General features: G+C 47.1%; 1 protein-coding gene across 22 annotated transcripts in view; it reads right to left on the bottom strand.

Moving 5' to 3' along the window:
- Nucleotides 1-17,764, bottom strand: part of LOC118514267 (RNA-binding protein Musashi homolog Rbp6) — a 529,948-nt gene that overhangs the window by 248,712 nt on the left and 263,472 nt on the right. For 2 of the 22 annotated variants that reach the window (XM_036061008.1, XM_036060999.1), the window contains exons 1-2: nucleotides 7,979-9,041; nucleotides 5,741-6,661 (exon numbers count right to left, since the gene is read on the bottom strand). The exons of 11 other annotated variants lie outside the window; for them this stretch is intronic. The gene's annotated coding sequence lies outside the window, so the exon portion shown is untranslated. Of the gene's footprint in view, nucleotides 1-5,740; nucleotides 6,662-7,978; nucleotides 9,042-17,764 lie in introns of those variants that run through there. 9 more of the 22 variants (XM_036061002.1, XM_036060997.1, XM_036061001.1 and 6 more) reach the window with 9 other exon arrangements.

The following is a 17,764-nucleotide window of genomic DNA, read 5'->3' as shown; positions in this document are numbered from 1 at the left end:
GCTATTTTCTCGCGGTCGCGGTGGTTTTTTGTGAATGTCTCGTCGCCGGCACACCTCGTTGGCTGTTGTGTCCTGCGTTTGGTGGAGGGTGTGTGTGTGCGGCTTTTGTGCAAGAAAAACCACAACGACGACGCTATTATGGTATGGCGATTTATCACTAACAAACAGATGCCAATTTGCCGTCTCATTTTGAGTTCATTAACGGCAAGAAATATGCGGTAAGGATTCCGTTCCGGAATTGTTGCGATTTTATGCAGCCAAGGAGAACGAGCCACCGAATCAAGCCCACGTAATTAGTTGCTTGTTAAAAGGTAAGACGTTGTGTTCATTTTCTTGTTGGAAGACGCTTTATTAGAAAAAGCTTTCCCGAAAATATTTTTTTGCGTGATGAAGGTTCCATTTAAACGTTGAAGCTTCGTTTTCATCACATCAACGAACTGAGAAATATGAACTCATTTTCCAACACACAACATTGCAACTAGCTCCACTGAACTCCCGAGATCGGCAAATCCGTCCAATAGAATATTCCAATCGAACCGCTTCGGTATTCACCGTTGCCGAACGATTCGCTTCAAATTTAATTCAATTTCTTCGCCCCATCAAAACTACCCGATCATCGTCGGTCCAATCGGACAGATCTCGTAAGCCCGAAATTGCGGATTAATTATTCACATGCCTCGAAGAATGCCGTTTTTCCTTCCAATTTCCCACCTGACCTATATATACACATTTTTTTTCTTCTTATGCCTTCCTTTGCCTCTCCACCAGGAACGGAAAAAGCTTTCAGACTCAATTTAATGCAACATCGAAAGCACTCGGCATATTCACGAGCTTCCTTCGAGTCATCCGTTTGGCAATGGTTCGTCCGTGGAGCGAGTGAGTAAGGAAAAAATGGAACGAAAAACCCCCCTCCAGCAAGCGCTATCGATTGGACGCAAATGTTCTGCTCGATGATGCCGATTCCACTTACATCCGAATGCATTTGCCAGCCTTTCGCTTGCTTGCTTGCCTGCTTGCTCACTGTATCAACTGTCGCTACAGGACGACGACAACCGATCGATGCTCGTGTCGATATTGAAAAAGTTTTTCACCCAGTATCCCCCAGTATGCAGGGCGACAGTTTACGAGTGGAGCGAATCGGGACCGAAATGTAATACGCAGCTAGTTGCGGGATTGTGGATGGCCTTAAGTAGGGTAAGCTGTGTCTGGTGTTTTTCGGGGGGATCATTTTTGAACCCCGGTTCCAGGGTTCAACATTCACTGCGGACAAACATTCCTGAGCGGAGAATTAGCTCACCAACCATTTGGTTGATCGTAACAAATATGCGTTGTCCTTTCTCTGATTTCTGCGTAAGAGCCCTATTTAGAAGAAGTTTTAAACACCAAGCACGTGTTCGTTGAAGTTACACAAAAGTTAAGATTTTCCTTCCTTCAATCATCCCGGATAGGGTAGGGTTCCTTTCGCAAAACCTCCACCAAAAAACGGGTTCGATCGTAACAAATCCAACGAGATTAAAAATCCATTTCCTGTTTCTGGATATCTCGTGCTCCCGAAAAAAAACAAGCCCCCCGATGGCCAGTCTCTAGGCAGCAACTTTTATCTCCAGAGATTTTCCCCGGGGATGGAGCCTGTAAGGATTTACCGATGTCCGCTTTTTACCTCACAAATCCAAATAAAGAATAACGGATGCGATTCCGCATCGTTTTTCTGAGTGTCTCTTTCCCAAATCAGAAGCTTTTTCACGTTCTTTTTTGTTCGTTCAGTGTGGCTTGTGTGTGTGTGTGTGCTTTCTGGAAAATCGCTTGAATTACACCGAGAGTGGATAAAATCACTTACCCAACATTTTGTGCACGCAAAACCAACACTTTCCGGCGAATCGTTCTGGCGATAGAAGGGGTCAGTGTTTTTGGACAAACAATGTGAACCACGAACACGAAACCTTTATGGCCTTTCGATGCTCTATCCCGTGCCGAGAACAAGAGCAACGGAGAAGGTTAGATTTCGTAGGGTTGAAGCACAGCATATTGGAAGACGAAACCAACCATCTTATAAGCAATAGTGCTTCAACAGCAACAACAACAACAACACTTACAAACAAGCAACCGACCAGCCTGGCCTGGACCAACTTTTGTTGGTCACGTTGGTCTCCAGTGAAACCGAACGCCACCGTCTCCGAATTCCGCCAGAGAAAAAAGGGGTTAGCTAAAGTTGTTCGCAGCGCTCTTTAACGGGGCACACCCGGGAACGAGCGATTCCAATGGGAACGGAAAGTTCTTCTAGCAGTTTGCTCCACAGAAACAAAACACACTCCTCAGGGCTTCTCCGCCCGGGGAGATTTCACGCGGGAGATGGTCGGGAAAAATTGATATCACTCGCAGACGATCGAATCTTGTCCAACTCTTGTTGGGTCGAGTTGTGTTGCCCGAGTTGAATGTTTCCCTATTTGCAGTGTTGGGTAAAACCCTCTCAAACGAACAGTTAAAGCTCGGGCTGTGATGTAACTTTGGAGCAGTTTTGCTGCAGCTTTTGCTTTGTCGCTTGAGGTGGTGAAGTTTGCTGTGAAGTGCCGTCAGCGGATGCAAAGAATGGCGCCGTCTTGTTCGATTGAACCGATTACGGAATGACTGATCAACCAATGTACAGCAATGGAATAGAACACACACACACACACACACACAAGCATCGACCTCCTTTTAAAGTAAGTTCCGTTCCATACCGTAGTACGTAGTAGTTTGTTTTGATGTCCTTCCCTAAAACTCTGGTTTCAAACCGGTACCGAAAGGACGGAAAAGAACCATTTTTCTTGTCCGGGTACGGAAGGACCGATCTATCGCCGTTTGACCATTTCCGAGACGGAATTCCTTCACGGCTCTCTCAGCGTGTGTGTGTCCATTTCTAGCCCTAAGGTGTGCAGTGCTGAATAGCTGCGTCTCCATCGTGTGATGGTCCAACCCGTTTTGCATGTGTCCGAGCAACAAACTCCCGTGTTTTCCACGTGGACTGTGTGTGGAAAACACTTCAAACACACACACACTACACGCTACACCGATTCTTCCAAAATCGACCCTTCCGGGTAAAGGAAAAAGGGCACAAGGACCGACCAAACCAAGTATGGTGGGGAGGACTGAGCTGAAAGGTCATTTCCGGATTGTTTGTATCGTGTGGGTGTTGTTTGCCGGTTTACGTTTGCCGATTTTTTATCACCCGTCTCCAATGCTCTGTTTTGTTTGTTTAAGGCGAGTCGATTTTTTTTTCGGGTTTCAAATTCTGGTTTCACGGTAAAATCTACTTTGAAATATTGCAATGGGCGGCATACACATGGTTGCTTTTTCCGCTGTGTTTTCCCTTCTAAAAGCGATATTAATCGGTGTCCGATCGGAATCGGTGGCTGCCGCTAGAACAAAAGCGAGCGACCAGAAAAACCTGCCCCAGGACCGAGTAATTTATTCGTCGATGCTTGTTTTGCTTCGCTCTCGGTCTCGCGGCAATCCATTCCAATCACCCGGGATCAGCAACCCGAAACGAACTCACGAGCTGTCCAGCCCGGTGAAGTGAAGAAAAATCACTTTAACACAACAACACCGCCACCATCGCTGGAAAAACTTTTCCATCCCAAACTTATCCATCCCAACCGGAGCATCGACGTATTCGATGGGCTTCGGTGGGTTTTTGGGTGCCGTTTGGTTCGAGTGGCCTTGAAATGCGAAAATCCACATCCAGTTATGCCGAGGAAAATCAATCGACCCGACCTGAAAGCATCGTTAAACAGTTTTAGGTCCCTTCTGGTCAAACGATTCGTCGTCCGATTGTGATGGTAAAGTTATGATCGCCGGTTGACGTCGACGGCTAACCGCATCACGGTGGCGAGCGTGGGCTTTGATAACGTTCAGGCGAGGAAAACTCGTAATATTTCCACAATTTTTTCTTTACAACTGAAGCACTGAGCTCAGCCACTGCAAGTGCGTTTGTTGAATATTTCCTACCCAACGTTTGTCCACTGAAGTCAACATCGGAATGCAACACAACGAGGACACCAAAGAAAGGGAGTTGAACGTACAGAAAACATTTTTTTACGACCGTTTAGCTCATAAAGTTTTCTCTGATTTCGGGGGTTTCGGTTTCGGTACCGAGAGTCCCAAACGAAATAAGCTGCACGACATCCGAACAACAGCCAAATCGGGGCAGAACTTGATGAAAGCCTTTGGCCCTGCCGAAACCAAATGTTACCTCGAACTTTAAAGCAGCTGAGCTGCTACTTCGCCCCACTTCGTTGCAGGGTGGTACAGTCGAAATTGTAAAGCCCTGGTACCCTTTGGGGAGCGAGCGTCGTCCAAGAAAAAAATAAAGGCATTGACTCACAAACACAGCCGCAGTAGTGAGTGGCCCCTTAAAAATGTGGGAAAAAGAAATTTGTAAAATTCGAGAGTAAAGGAAACCTCTGCTTCAACCCCGACAATTCCTTCCCCAGTTTGCGACATTTGCTGACGGTGAAAGATTTAGCGACAAGGAAACGTGTTTCGGGCCTGCAAGACCGAAGAAAAAACGAACCTCCTCCACTATTGTTGTACTTTTCGATCTTTCTTTTCCCTTTTTTTTTTGGGTAATGCCCGTCAGTGGTGGGTTCTTCTCTGGTTCATCGAGCAGAGCACAACACCACTTCAAGCAGTCACGCGGGCCCTGACGGTGTCCACGGTGCGAACTGCAACCCTCACACTCACACACAGACTTGCAGAGGAAAGTGAAGAAAAAAGCGGACATTTTACCAGCGATACAGCAGCAGCAGGTTTGTTTCCCGCCCGGTGGAAGGAAAACCCCTTGCGGCAACTCTGTGGCAGCGAGGAAACGGAAATGTCACCGTCATTCCGGGGCGTTCGTTATTCTTCGCGTTCGTTACAGCTCCGTACCCGAGTTCCAGCCAGCTCCATTTATGAATCTCCTGCTGGGGGATTCATTTGGGATGGATAGCAGCGGCAAGCAGCGTATCTTCAAGGCTAAGACGACCGACGAATATTTTCAGCAAAGCAACGTTTCTGCTCCTCTTTTCTCTCTTCTGGGTGAACCGTGTGCTTCCCAGCTTTAAAAATGTTGGGGTCCATTTTTTCGGCAGTTTCCGACGCTCAAGTTCGTCGCTTGAAAAATGTCGTGCACATTTCTCACCGGCAAGGCTGAAGCCAAGGTGTGCATGAGCTGGGAACAAAAAAAGGAAAACAGTACGTGGCCAACGTAACGATGGTGCTGTTTGCAGGGTCGGAGTCCCGAGATTGCTTTACGAGAAGCGAAAGTGACGGGGGAACGTTTTTGAGTGGAAAGGTATGCTTTTCTTTTGTGAACATATTTTACAGCATTTTATTTTATTAATGAATTTGTTAATAAAACTTTGATTTCTTGTTGGTGATTTTTTAAGATTACATTTTTGAATATTTTAAATATTATGTGACTTATAGAAACAATCACAACACATTTTATCCCCAAATAGGTGAACACTTGTTAAGATCACAGCTCACAAACACACGAACATCAAGAGAGTGAAAGAGAACGAAAGAATGAAGAAAAACTGCAGAGTAAAATTGCAAAGGAAAACTAAACATATCGAAATAAGAAAACACACACAAACAACATAATCAAACGTCACAAAAGCGAAAGTTTGACATTTTCGAGTAGTACGAAGAAGGCAGAAAGTAAGCACAATTCACAGTGTGTCGTGCATTGCACCCGTATTATTTGTTTTTTTACACTTACAATGACTTTTTTCGTTAAGAAGTAGTTTACTGGCGCCGTTATTTCCTTAATTGTGGACGGGAAAATCTTGAGGCCGTTTGCGTCGTACCGGGGGTCGTTCCTCGAAAATTTTCCAAAAAACCCTGGTCACACTCGCACTTGCCGCTTTCCGCCTCCTGGGTGGTAGGGTAGTGTGCTGACGGGAGGTTTTTCTTTTCTCTCGTTGCTGCTGCTGCTCTACGGTTTGGACCGTTGCCGCCTGTGACCCGAGCTGGATGCTAGGTAGCAGGTGGTAGCAGATGGGATTGCGCTTGTTTCTTCCTTCTCTTTACACTGGCGTACCCCAACTGAGTAAGTGTGCGACTGTGTGTGTGCGACGAGGGCACAGCAACAAACACGAGTATTAGAATACGCGGACGCGAATTGTAAAGGGCTTTGCCGGAGAAAGGGGTTAGAGCGCACACAATCACAACACCCGAAAACGAAGTAACAACACTTGCTTTCCGATTTCCGCTATTTGCGCAATATTTTAACTATCGAAAATGATTCGCCTTTTTTTCCTTTGCTTACGTTGCGAAAGGGAAATTCGGGGATATTCTCCTCCAAACTACGGACGCGCGCGCGAATTATTAACTTCACTTTGGTGAAAAACACTTAAACAACCGAACAAAAACCGGCGGACGCGAAATTCTACTGGTGGCACAGTGTAGAACTTTAAACAGCTTTAAACGGGCGCACGGAATGGCTTGCCTTTGATTATTTTTGCTGAGTGATTCTAGAACACTTTGCACACTTTTTCTTCCTTCGATCGGCTTTCGCTTGCTTGTGCCACGGAACCAAGACGTCAAACGCTACTCTTTGAACTACTCTTTGAACTACTTGTTTTCGGTTTCCTCTAGCTTTGGTTTAGCTCTCTGTGTCACGGTGACTACTTTAGCTTTACTAGAAAAGGGGATGAATGTTGGAAAGAAATATTTAAAACTTTACCCTCATAAAATAACTCTGATAATACTTAAGTTTAAGGTAGATTTTTTAAATTTAAAGAAAATTATTTCAAGTGAAAATTACTGTCCAATTTATTTGCTGAGCGCTGGTGCTCGCAATGGAGGCGCCTAGCCTTTTACTAAAGTTTTTTTTTATTTCAAAATTAAAATAAAAAAAAGTTCTCCTAAAAATGAGATTTCACTCTCATAAACTAACACACTTCAACATTCCTGAGCCTTTGTCCACTACTTCACTCCAAACCTCGGAAGAACTTAATTCCGGCACAGCGCTACCGCACACGACTTTAATGTGTAACGGAGACTTCAATTCCTGGTCTGTCAAAAGCGCACCAACGGCGCGCTGCCTGCGCTACCGTGTATAAATATATCACTCTAGCCGAAACTTCAAGATGCTTGAACTCGACGTTTCCCGTTAAAGCACGCTTGCTGTGGGGTTTTTCGTTCGTTAGTCGCCGGATCAGGATCGGTCGCGTGTGTTGAAGTGGCGCGACAGGCGGGAACGTGAAGCGTGATTTGGAGGAAAATTTCGTTCTAATATCGTTTTTTCGTGAAACACTCCACACACACCGTTCGTTGGTTCGTGCGTGCACTGATACACACACACAAGAGCACACAACCGCGCACCAGTCCACTTACTAACGAACCGGATCGAAGGGAAAAATGGCAATCAGTGGTTAGGTCGTTGGTTCGTTCAGACTGCTCGCGGTAGGACAGTGCGTATACACAACATCGCAACAGCCCCGATCTTGGCCTAACTGCTAACAGTTTGTTTGAGTTTTTTTTTCTTCTTCCCGGGGTGCGTTTGACGAACGTCCAATTTATTTCGTCAAAAAGAGAATATCGTTTCCGGGAACTGGCGAACGAAATGATTGCCTTGTGAATGGTGGACGGACTTTTCGGTGGACCTTGTCGCTGCGCCACGAAATCGCAGGTGGGAAAAAAGCGATGATTTTCCACGAAAATGTTCCTCTCTTGGTCGTATGTAATTATGTTCTCATTCATACAAGGTGTCTCAGGTATCGGTGAGGTGTGGGCTAACGGCCCAAGTTGAACACCCTTCTCAATTATATTAACCGAATGGAAAACGCTTAGCCAAAACACTCTTCCGGACTGAAATTTCACACGCAAACACACGCACAACTGCCAGCAAAGGCACAGAAATCACTTTGCTTGTTTTTTTCTTCTTCTGAGGATGATTTTTCCGAATTTTCCTTGCACCGGCAAAACACTGACCGAAGGTTTGCCGCGTACTTACTGCCTGGTACAGTGTTTCGGTACAAGCTATTCAAAACGCACTCACTCACAATCACCCGCAACACACATACACCACACTCACCCACACCTATCAGACCGTGCGTGCGATATCGTGTCACGATGAATCCCGTTCACACGGTGGACAAACAAAACCGACGAACAGCGTAACGTACGCACGGGCGACGTTTTTTCTCCCTATTTCCTTCACGTCAGCGTGCGTGCGTGCGTGCGTGAGCGATTCCGTACACTTTTCCGTGCTGCTCGACGTGCGTGTGTGTCGCGTTTGGTTTCCCTTTTTCCGACAGCAAAACCGTGTATGTATGTATGTGGGCAATAAAATCAACAAACAACGGGGACGGTTAATCGACGTAAACTCGACTAGCGCTAAACAGCGAATGAGGAGGATACGATGAGTACTAACTGTTCCGGGCAGGGCCCACCACAATATAAGGGTAGCAACAAAGTGGGGTTTCGAGCTACGAATACTGTTTGCGGCCCAAAGCGGCACGAGCCAGGACATATTCCAGCAAGACACACACACACAACCACACACAGAATTTCGCCTTTTCCCGTTCGTCCCTATTCCCTGTAAGGGAAAGGGAGGAAGTGGGGTGGTGGAAGGGAAGGAGGTATTCGGGTTCGGGTTTTGCTTGTGCGCCACCCCCAACCCGGATGTTCAGGCACGAAACCCGAACCCGAATCCCGAACGACCGACTTTTCCCAACCAGCCCGAAGCCACGAATTCCTCTGTTTTTCTCCACAGCCGAACGGCGCCCGAACTAACTCCCCCCACACACACACACATACACTCACACACAGGTACACGAAGCCGGACCACTTGAAGCGTTTTGCAAGGATTTGACGGGGTTGACACTCGTGCCTTGGGAGAGCGAGAGAACGAGCGAGCGAGCGAGTTCCTGTGCCGTGAGCCGAACGTCCCGACTATGTAGGGTTTTTCGAACTTCGAACCAATCTCACCAACGACCGGTTTTCGAAAGTCCGGTGGTGAGTTTTTCCTTCAACTGGAGTCGTTTTTTTTTTTTGCTGTCGTCCGGCTGCTCTTGGTTGGCGCTAGAGCATAGCCCAAATTCACCACGGCTGCTGCCGGATGAAGGAGACGACCCGATATGTACCATTGCAGCCCATCGGCGGGAAAGAAAAAACCGACCCACAACGGTACGGCCTCAGCGCTCGGTGTGTTCGGTTGAGGCTGAAGGCGAGAGACTGCGATAGAACAGCGATACCGTCGCTGGGCATGGGCACTGTGCAGTCGCGTCAGATTTGTTACACTCTCGCACCGTGGGGGTTCTGGCAGTAATGTTTGTTGCTTCTAATAGGCTGTTTTTGTGTGGTGGCAAACGCATGGGCGACTAACCCCCCAATAAAAAAAAAAAACATTGAAAAGCGACAAAAACAGACAATTGTGTGAATGGGCGAGTGAGTTTAAAAGGCATTCCGGTGAGACGTCGTGCGAGTAACAAAATTGTTGGTGGTATTTTTATTGGAAGCAACCTTTGGTTATCATTAAGACAAGTGATATTCTATTTTTAGTTATCCTTTTGAATAAAGCCTTGGAAAAATAATCTTCCAAACTTCTAAATCCACGTGATACTAACTTTCTACGCCGAACGAAAACAGAGAAGGAAACAGACATTATTCCAAAAATATTCCGCCTCACCAACATTGACCATCCGAATGGTGGAATGCGTCACCAATACGGTTGTCGGAACGTACGCACGCAATGCACGCAATTTCCCCTGCGGGCGCACACTACACACTTGACGCGGGGCTCGGCGGTAAGGTTCGGGAATTTCGAGGAAAAGCGGGAACGAGGACGACGCAACGTTAAATCACGCACTGTTGAGCAGTCTGTTGTGGAACGGGATACGTTTTTAGCAGTGATTCTCTAGGCTTGGTTGAAGGCGAAAGGAATCGTTTGGGAGGATGAATGGATAGATGGCAATGCAAGTCGAATTAAACACGTGAACACATTTCTCAAAAGCAAAGAAGTGCTTTCGTATCACATTTCTATGCAATTAAAAATAATTATTATTGAAAGAAATTTATTGTTTCAGTTGAAACTGCAACTAAGAAATTCATCGTATTTTCCGGGAAAGAAAATTCCATCCAGTTAGTCCTTGCAAGTCCACGCCAGCACCTTCATCCTCGAGTGTGAGTCAAGGAGTGAAGTAGGAAAATTGCTCGAATATCCTTTTTCTCTGCAAACACACCCCTACCTATGGACACGCACAAACACACACACACACACACACACACACATACAGTTGTACGCACGCGTACAGTCAATGCCACCGGTACCCGCACACAAGTAACGCCTCGGACGCACAAAAACCCCCCCTCAAGCCCGTTACAGGAGTGAACAGGACAACCCGAACACCGTCAAGCGCCGTCCGCCGTCGGACGGCGGCGACCGACGGCAATCCAACGAAACCATACATCTCTCGCTCTCGCCCATAGTGGCCACGACTCCAACAGTAGGGAGGCACGGCAGCCGTTATCCTTATCGGTTGTACTGTTCATGCTTACCGACCGAACGCCACCACGTCTTAAGTAGCTTTTCCACGTGATTTCCTCGAGGCACCGACAAAACCCGGCACGCGTATGGTTATTTCATTCGCGACCGGTGGATGAGTGCGAACGGCACAACCGATGTGCTTTCCACTGTCACGGAGTCACCCCCGGAGCCGCAGGAATTCAGGTGCAGGTGAGAAAAGTTCAAACCCGAATGCAAAGCTTCGGAATGTAGCAAACACTCTCGCACGTGTGATCCTGCACACATGCAAGCACCTCTCGCTCAGCCCTTCCGACCTTTTTACCCGACTCCCAAATCCTCAGGCCTTTGGCCGAGGACTCGTATGAAGGGAGTATGTTACATGCTTCCGGTATGTGTTTTTGCACCGTGCGCCTGTTAAAAGGGAAGCCTCAACGCACACCGTCCGACCGACCGGCCGACGCATCGGTTGGAAAAAGGTTGGATGCATCCGGATGGTACAATGCAACATGGGTAGGGAAGCAGATGATGATGATGATGATGACGGTTGATGTTGTGCTGCTGAAGCTGCTGCTGGTTGGAAATTGCGTCGTAACGCGAACGCTTTTCAATGTCGCGAGCATGGGGTTGTTTGGCATGCAAGCGATAGACAAATTTTGATCAGGCCGATGTAGGCACCGAGGCAAAGAAACAGAAGTTTTTAATCCACTCGGGCAAATTCCATAATGGCAATGATACAATTATGATGGATGTTTGAATGACAGAAATTTGATTTGATAACTTAAGAAAAAAAAACTTGTAAAGCGCAGCTATTATTGCTCTATTACGATTGAAAATTGAACAGCTTAGATAAGGTAACGAGAGAAAAGTTAAATAAAACTGATCAAATATAAAAATTCAAAAACTTGTGCAATGATAGTCTAAAAATAATTCCACAGCAAAGTCATGTATTTTACAATAAAATTGAAAGGATATTGTTTCATGACAACAATTTCCATTTTTCTATCAGATACCTTTTTTTCCTTTTTTCCTATTTGCACCCATCAAACAATTTAATTTATAATCTGCCGTAAAATTCCATTTTTAACAATACCATTCTTTAGCACCTGTAACACTCACACAATAGGCGTCAGGTATGTGGTACGCTTATCACCTGTGCCTATTAATTTTATTCAGTAATTGTTTATTGTTACCAATCGCTACAAATAATAATTACTCACTTTACAATCCCCGCCAGCTCATAATGCCGTCAGCCGTCTAAGCCACAATCGTTTATAACTGAATCATTTCCATTGTTACACCGTTCCATTATATGAGTAATCGAATCAATCGCAACCCTTTATCCCATGTAAAAGAGCAATTTCCGCACTGAAACGGGGGGAGAAAATACAACAAAAAAACGACCTGTTTTTGAAAAAGTGCTGTGTAAAATATTTTTATTTTATTCATCAGCCAGTCGTGAGCAAAGTGCAACGTGGCAAAAGCTGCGTTGGCTCCGAGCTATAGTCGGGCGCCATAAATAATTGCCTCAATGTATCAAACCCACGGACCAGCTTTGGTAGCTTGGCGCTAGAAAAAAAGGGGGCAAGCACACAGACACGCATACAAAAAAAAAAATCGCTCGTTACAACAATCACAAACTGTGAAAAGCGCAGCGTGTGATGCACGCTTGCTCGTTCGCTCTCCAAACGGATGCAAAAATGCTACCGTCAAAGTGCAGCTAAATTGACCACATCGTAGACAATGGGGTTTGCATTATAATCCCATTACAATTACATGTTTATGAAACGTTATTACAATTAAATTGTCCTGAATGAAACGATGTAAACCCCACCCGGTTCGGCCCCAGCTCTGCTGTAACCCATCGCCCTGCACTCGATGTTGGCGATGGGTTGACGGTTAAAAGGGCTGGCGATAGCGAAGCCCTTTCCATCATCTGCAACTGGCAAAAGGAAGAAACCCCCCCGAGGTTTGAAAAGTCGCCCCCACCGTGGTGGACGTTCTTGTGGTGCGTCGGGGCACAGTGGGGCAAGTTCGTCCTTGTCGTGTGCATAAGCATGATACATGGACGCGATGTTTGACATCGTGCTAGGACACAAACACGCACACACACACACACTGGGAGAACAGTTCCAAAAGGGTGTGTAACAATTGTGTATCTCCTGGTCCGCCGTCTATCGTTCCCACTTCCTTGTACAAACCCATTTTCGTAAACGATTGAGGTCCACTCTGCCTCTGGACCATTATGACAGCTGGCGTGTGCGAGTGAGAAACGAACTCGCATGTCCCGGCCGACAAGCAGCTCCAAAACCGAAATGAATCGCATTTACCGAAGGGCACACTAGGATTCTCGGCAGGAGCTGGAGGAGGGCAACGGTGAAGGATTTTGCATGCGAGTGCTCACCAGTGCACAATTTGTGCATTTTGCATGGCACACATAAAATGGACAAACATGACAATCGCAGCTTGTTGTGCTGTTTCGCTCTCGCTCACGTTCGAATTGGCCACACGAATGGTTTTGGAGTAACTTGGCGTCGTCGTCGTCGGCGTCGTACATAAATGGTCAATCCACTCAAGCCTGCACCGTACGTTTGCAGTGCCTTCAGCTGCAGGGAAAGGTTGTTACAATTGCCCCACAGCAGCGCTGATTCTCTACAGCAAGCACCGACCGACTGCTGGAGATGTTTGTACCGTACGTCCTTGCTAGGTCAACAGTTTCGAGTGTCCCCACCGATAACACCCATCGCGAGAGAGATACGCGTTGAGTAATTTTCAACCACCAAAAGAACATCTCAAACAGCTGCCTTTAGCTGCACGGACTACGAATGAGCAGCGGGCGTTGTGTTGTCGGTCGCGGAACCCCTGTCCGGAATCGTATCGAATTGATACGCCATAAATGTTACAGTGCAGCGTGCCAGCGTGACGTTTGCCGGCGGGTTCAGCTGCCACGGGACACAAGAGCAAATGAGCATCTGGTCTGGCAGTGGGCAACCGTGAGCAACGAAAACAGTAACACCGTGGCCCGTTGTGTAGCGTGGCCATTAAGCATTACACAGATCAACATTTAATTTAAATGTTGCACGTCATGTACTGTCGTTCGGTTTTTGGAGTCCGCGAGGTGTCGCATAGAGTGCAATCAGCTGAAGCATGATGTGTCACCAAGAATTCAAAGGACATTAGTAAGCAGCTTAGCAGAACAATCGATTAATGGAACTGATTTCATATAAATATCCCATACGCTTATCAAAAAATTGATTTCTAAATGCGATAAAGTAAGACAACTCAGATTCATCAACTCACTGAAGACAGAAAAAAATCCCGGAAACTGTTCCCCCAGCAACAGCCGAGATAGGAAACGCTGTGAACCAATTTTGAAAAACCATTTACGAATGGTATTCAAATCGGAATCGGTTGGCAAAATTTCGTCCCATACGGATTCGGCTTTTGTTAGACAATTGTTCACCATCACCCGTCGGAAAACCTGCCGGACCTGCCCGAGAGAAAGCGTCCACCGGCGTGGGCCGAAGGGGGTCACATGGTTAAGTGATTTACATTTGTCACTAGAACGAAATGGCATGTAAGCGTGTGTGCGTGTGATTGTCCCCCCGAATATCCGCCTGCTTCCTGCAACTTATAAGAGGAATGTGTGCGTGTGTGTGTGCTTTTGTGTTGGAGCTGGTACGTGCCCCAAAACCGGGAACTTCACATGCTTCACGCCGACTGAATGCTTTGGCATTAGGAAGCGTCTGGTAGGGCCGCTTTTCGACAACCTGCCTCTTTAAGGCTCGGCAACATTACGATTCGAGGCCACCGATTTCAACTACCAGATCCCTACCAAGAGCGATTGTGGTAGGTGACGAGGTGGGAGATCATCTGCTGCACAAACTACTCGCTTTCCATTCGTTTCCTTGCAATACGCCGCCGATACGGCCTCCCGCTGTAAGGGCTCACGACCCAGGAAAAAGGGTAGCTAAGCCTGCTGGCCTGGTGTGTAAAGTTCGGCAGGCACAGTGCCACGTCACAAACAACGGGCGAAGGAAGGCCCCGGGAGCAGATGAGATTTATTGATCTAATTGTACCGGCAAAGGGTCTCCCGGAGTCAACCGTCCCGGAATACAAAATGCGAGACACACACACACAGACACACAGTTGGACAGTTGGCGGAGACAGCCAGCTCACAACAATAGCAACAACTACCGCTAGACCACCCATACTAGACGACACTGGAAACATGTTAAGGTCAACTTTTCTGTAATTATTTTACCAAATCAAGCAGGCGGTCCCAGGCTGAAGCCCATGAGAAACGGCCGAGGACACAAGCCCAGGGTTCGAGTTTTGGATGCCGTCCGTTCGTCGCAGGCAAGTTGTGCTTGGTTGTGTAAAATAAATATTTAAACTGTACCACTGGGACAGTGTGACGCTCTTGCCTTTCCGTACCGACCGGTGGTTCCGATTGTTTCCGTGCGCTGCTGGGCTGCAGCTGTTTGGACGTATGGGAGTCTTGTTTCGCAGGACAAACCATCCCGAGACCAACGGGGCAGGCGATCGAGTGTGTTTAATTGATGTGAAATGGTGTCACAGCCGTTTGCAACGGCTACACTTTCGGTTCGTACGGGTGCTCTCCCACCCGAAAGTCCGACCGGGTACGGAGAGTGATGACTTAATAATTATATCTTGGCACCGTGATACCATGTTGCTACCAATAAATGTGGTTATTATTAAACAAAGCTGGTCCCTGAGAAAGCGATGAGGAACTGTTTTTGTGGTATCGTTTTCTGTTCACTTTCAATAGATCAATGTTGCGGATAAATCTGCTAAAATCAAGAATTTTCATTTGGAGTTTATTTTTAAAATTTAAATTGTTAATAAAGCATAAGAGTAAACATCCTGACCCCAAAGGCTTATCTTTCAACATCTTCGGAGTTTTTGTTGTCCATCCTTCTTTTTTTCGCCAAAAAATAATTGCATGAAACCTCTTCAACAGCCCTAACCACTCTTTATTGCAAACAAATCGCGGAAAACCCCTGACGCATGCTACCGTTGATGCGCAACCACCTCCAGCTCCAACCCATTCCTAAGTGCCAAGTAGAATTGATATAGCCTTCTGGTTTCCGCTCTATAGAAAGCGGGTCAACATCAGCAGCTGCCTGATAGCCGATGGAGATCATTATTGGAGGAGATTAATTAAAAGGACCAGTGTCACGGTGAAGAGGTTATGTTTGCTCCATGTCACTTCTACCCCATGGGGCTTAAAAAACAAGAACCCCCCAGGAAAGAAAAGGTCTCCTTCGAGGGACGGAACGGCGTTGGAAACTAAACAAGAGCTCCAGGTAACGTAACTCTAGCCGGCAGTGGCCGGCCACTTCCACTTCCACTCCTAGCGAATGGGTTCACTGGCTGTGGGATGTAGGAGTGAAGTGGGCAACACCCAACCGTGCCGGTTCCTTCAGATGGACAGCGTGTTCCGTGATCAAAATGATGATGATAGCACCGAGTGCCTTGCAAAGCAAAACGTCACTCGTCCCAACTCGGCCCCAATGATCCCCCCGAAAAACCCCAACTGCACTAAATGATGATAATAACGATGATTTTCGGTGTGCCGAGCGTGTGACGCTTCCGTGATGGAAATCAACATTGAAGGTGGGCCTCCATGCCCCCTCCCCTCGCTATCCTCCCGATTCGCACCCACCGGTTCTCAAGGGTTTCGCTTCCGTTCTCGACGTTTCGCGGAAATCGTGTAAGAAAGTTGTTCCATCGCTTCCTCGGAGTATGTGAGCGTGCTACCACCGGTTCTAGGTTTTTTTTTGTCGCTCCTTTTGCTGCTCTCGATTCCTTTCCCATCATTCGGGGAACTAGAACCGATCCCGACGCTCGATAAATGAAACGGAAAAATGGCAGAGCAGTGAGAGTTTATAATAAATCACTTCAATTAATTGACAGCTCTCGTAGCAGCGACGTGAAGCTTTTTCCTTCGGCGCGCGCGGGCACTCTATACTGGCATCATGCTCCAAAACATCGACAGCGTGAGAGCGGTAGCCGGGGAGCACGGGGATGGACCGAGGGAAGACTTTTTTTTACCCATCCTGCTTGTCACTTCCAATCCCGTCTTCCGTTTATTACTGTGCCCACCGACCGAGCGATGGAATGGTTTGGAGAAAATTTCCACAGTGCAAGGCTTTTGTGTGTGTGTGTGTGTGCTGCTTCTTTTGCGATGCTTCACACCGAAGCATCACTGTCGTGTTCCAGTGTTCTGGGTGGTTTGGTGGGGGCGGGTTGGTTGGGTCTTTTTTTGCTGCTTGTTGTTGCTCCTTAGAACGGAATGGTTGAAAATTGCTCCCGACCAGCAGCACCCGTGGAACTTGGTGCTGGGCGTTCGCAAAGTTGGGTCTTGTTTTCTTGTGCAATCATTTCCCACACTGAAAAGCGACATCTCAAGTTGTGCCCGGCATGGGAAGAGAAATTACGGGAGGAAGTGAGTACTCCCGCACCCTGCTCGAATGCAACTCCGACGGCTAGCTGGACTTTGGTCTGCCAGCTTGTTGGAGGCTTTGAAGAATAAATTGCTATCTTCGTCGCCGTCCTACCAACGCCAGCGCTGTCCTGGCCGGTTGTTGTAGGACTTCTCCGATGTCGGAAGTTTTCGCACTTCCACTGCTCGCTCACAGATCAAATCATAGGTGACACTTCCGGACGTAGACAGCGACGTTTCAAAAGTTGATCATCATCACCATCATCAGCAGCAGCACCACCAGAGGAAACAGTTACTATCCACCCTGCTGGAACTTGTGGACTTAGGTAACACTTTCAAGGCTTCGCTCGGCAAAAGGTAGAAATACGACCAGCAGTGAGCGAAGAAAAAAACACACACCAAGAGTAGCATCGTGCCTCAAGAGCATATCTTTTCGAGTGCTACATCCTTTCCCAAAAGGCGTGTAAACGAAAAATGGGAATGAGCGAAGAAAAAAAAAACTACAACACCAACCAGGCACGTACACAAAGCCACGCATTGTCCGGAGTCTTAGAACAAAACCCCCTCCCACACTGCCCCGCGCAAAATCCCGGGTTCATCTCGAGCCTGACACTTGAGCATGTTCCTGGGCCGCTCTTGAGAAAACAAAAAAACCGGTATGGTATGAGAAAAGAATATAGATGCAACCACTTCCGGAGTTCACACCCCGGCCTGTGTTTTGAAGAACCTGGCCCACAAGAGCAACCCACACCCATCCCGGACTCGATTGGAATATTTTATTACTCGCCTTCGAGCACGATGAGCGC

The sequence above is a fragment of the Anopheles stephensi genome, chromosome 3 (genome assembly GCF_013141755.1).
Source record: "Anopheles stephensi strain Indian chromosome 3, UCI_ANSTEP_V1.0, whole genome shotgun sequence".
Lineage (NCBI taxonomy): Eukaryota > Metazoa > Arthropoda > Insecta > Diptera > Culicidae > Anopheles > Anopheles stephensi.
The sequence above is the reverse complement of the archived record's forward strand: the minus strand, read 5'-3'. Positions and strand labels throughout refer to the sequence as shown.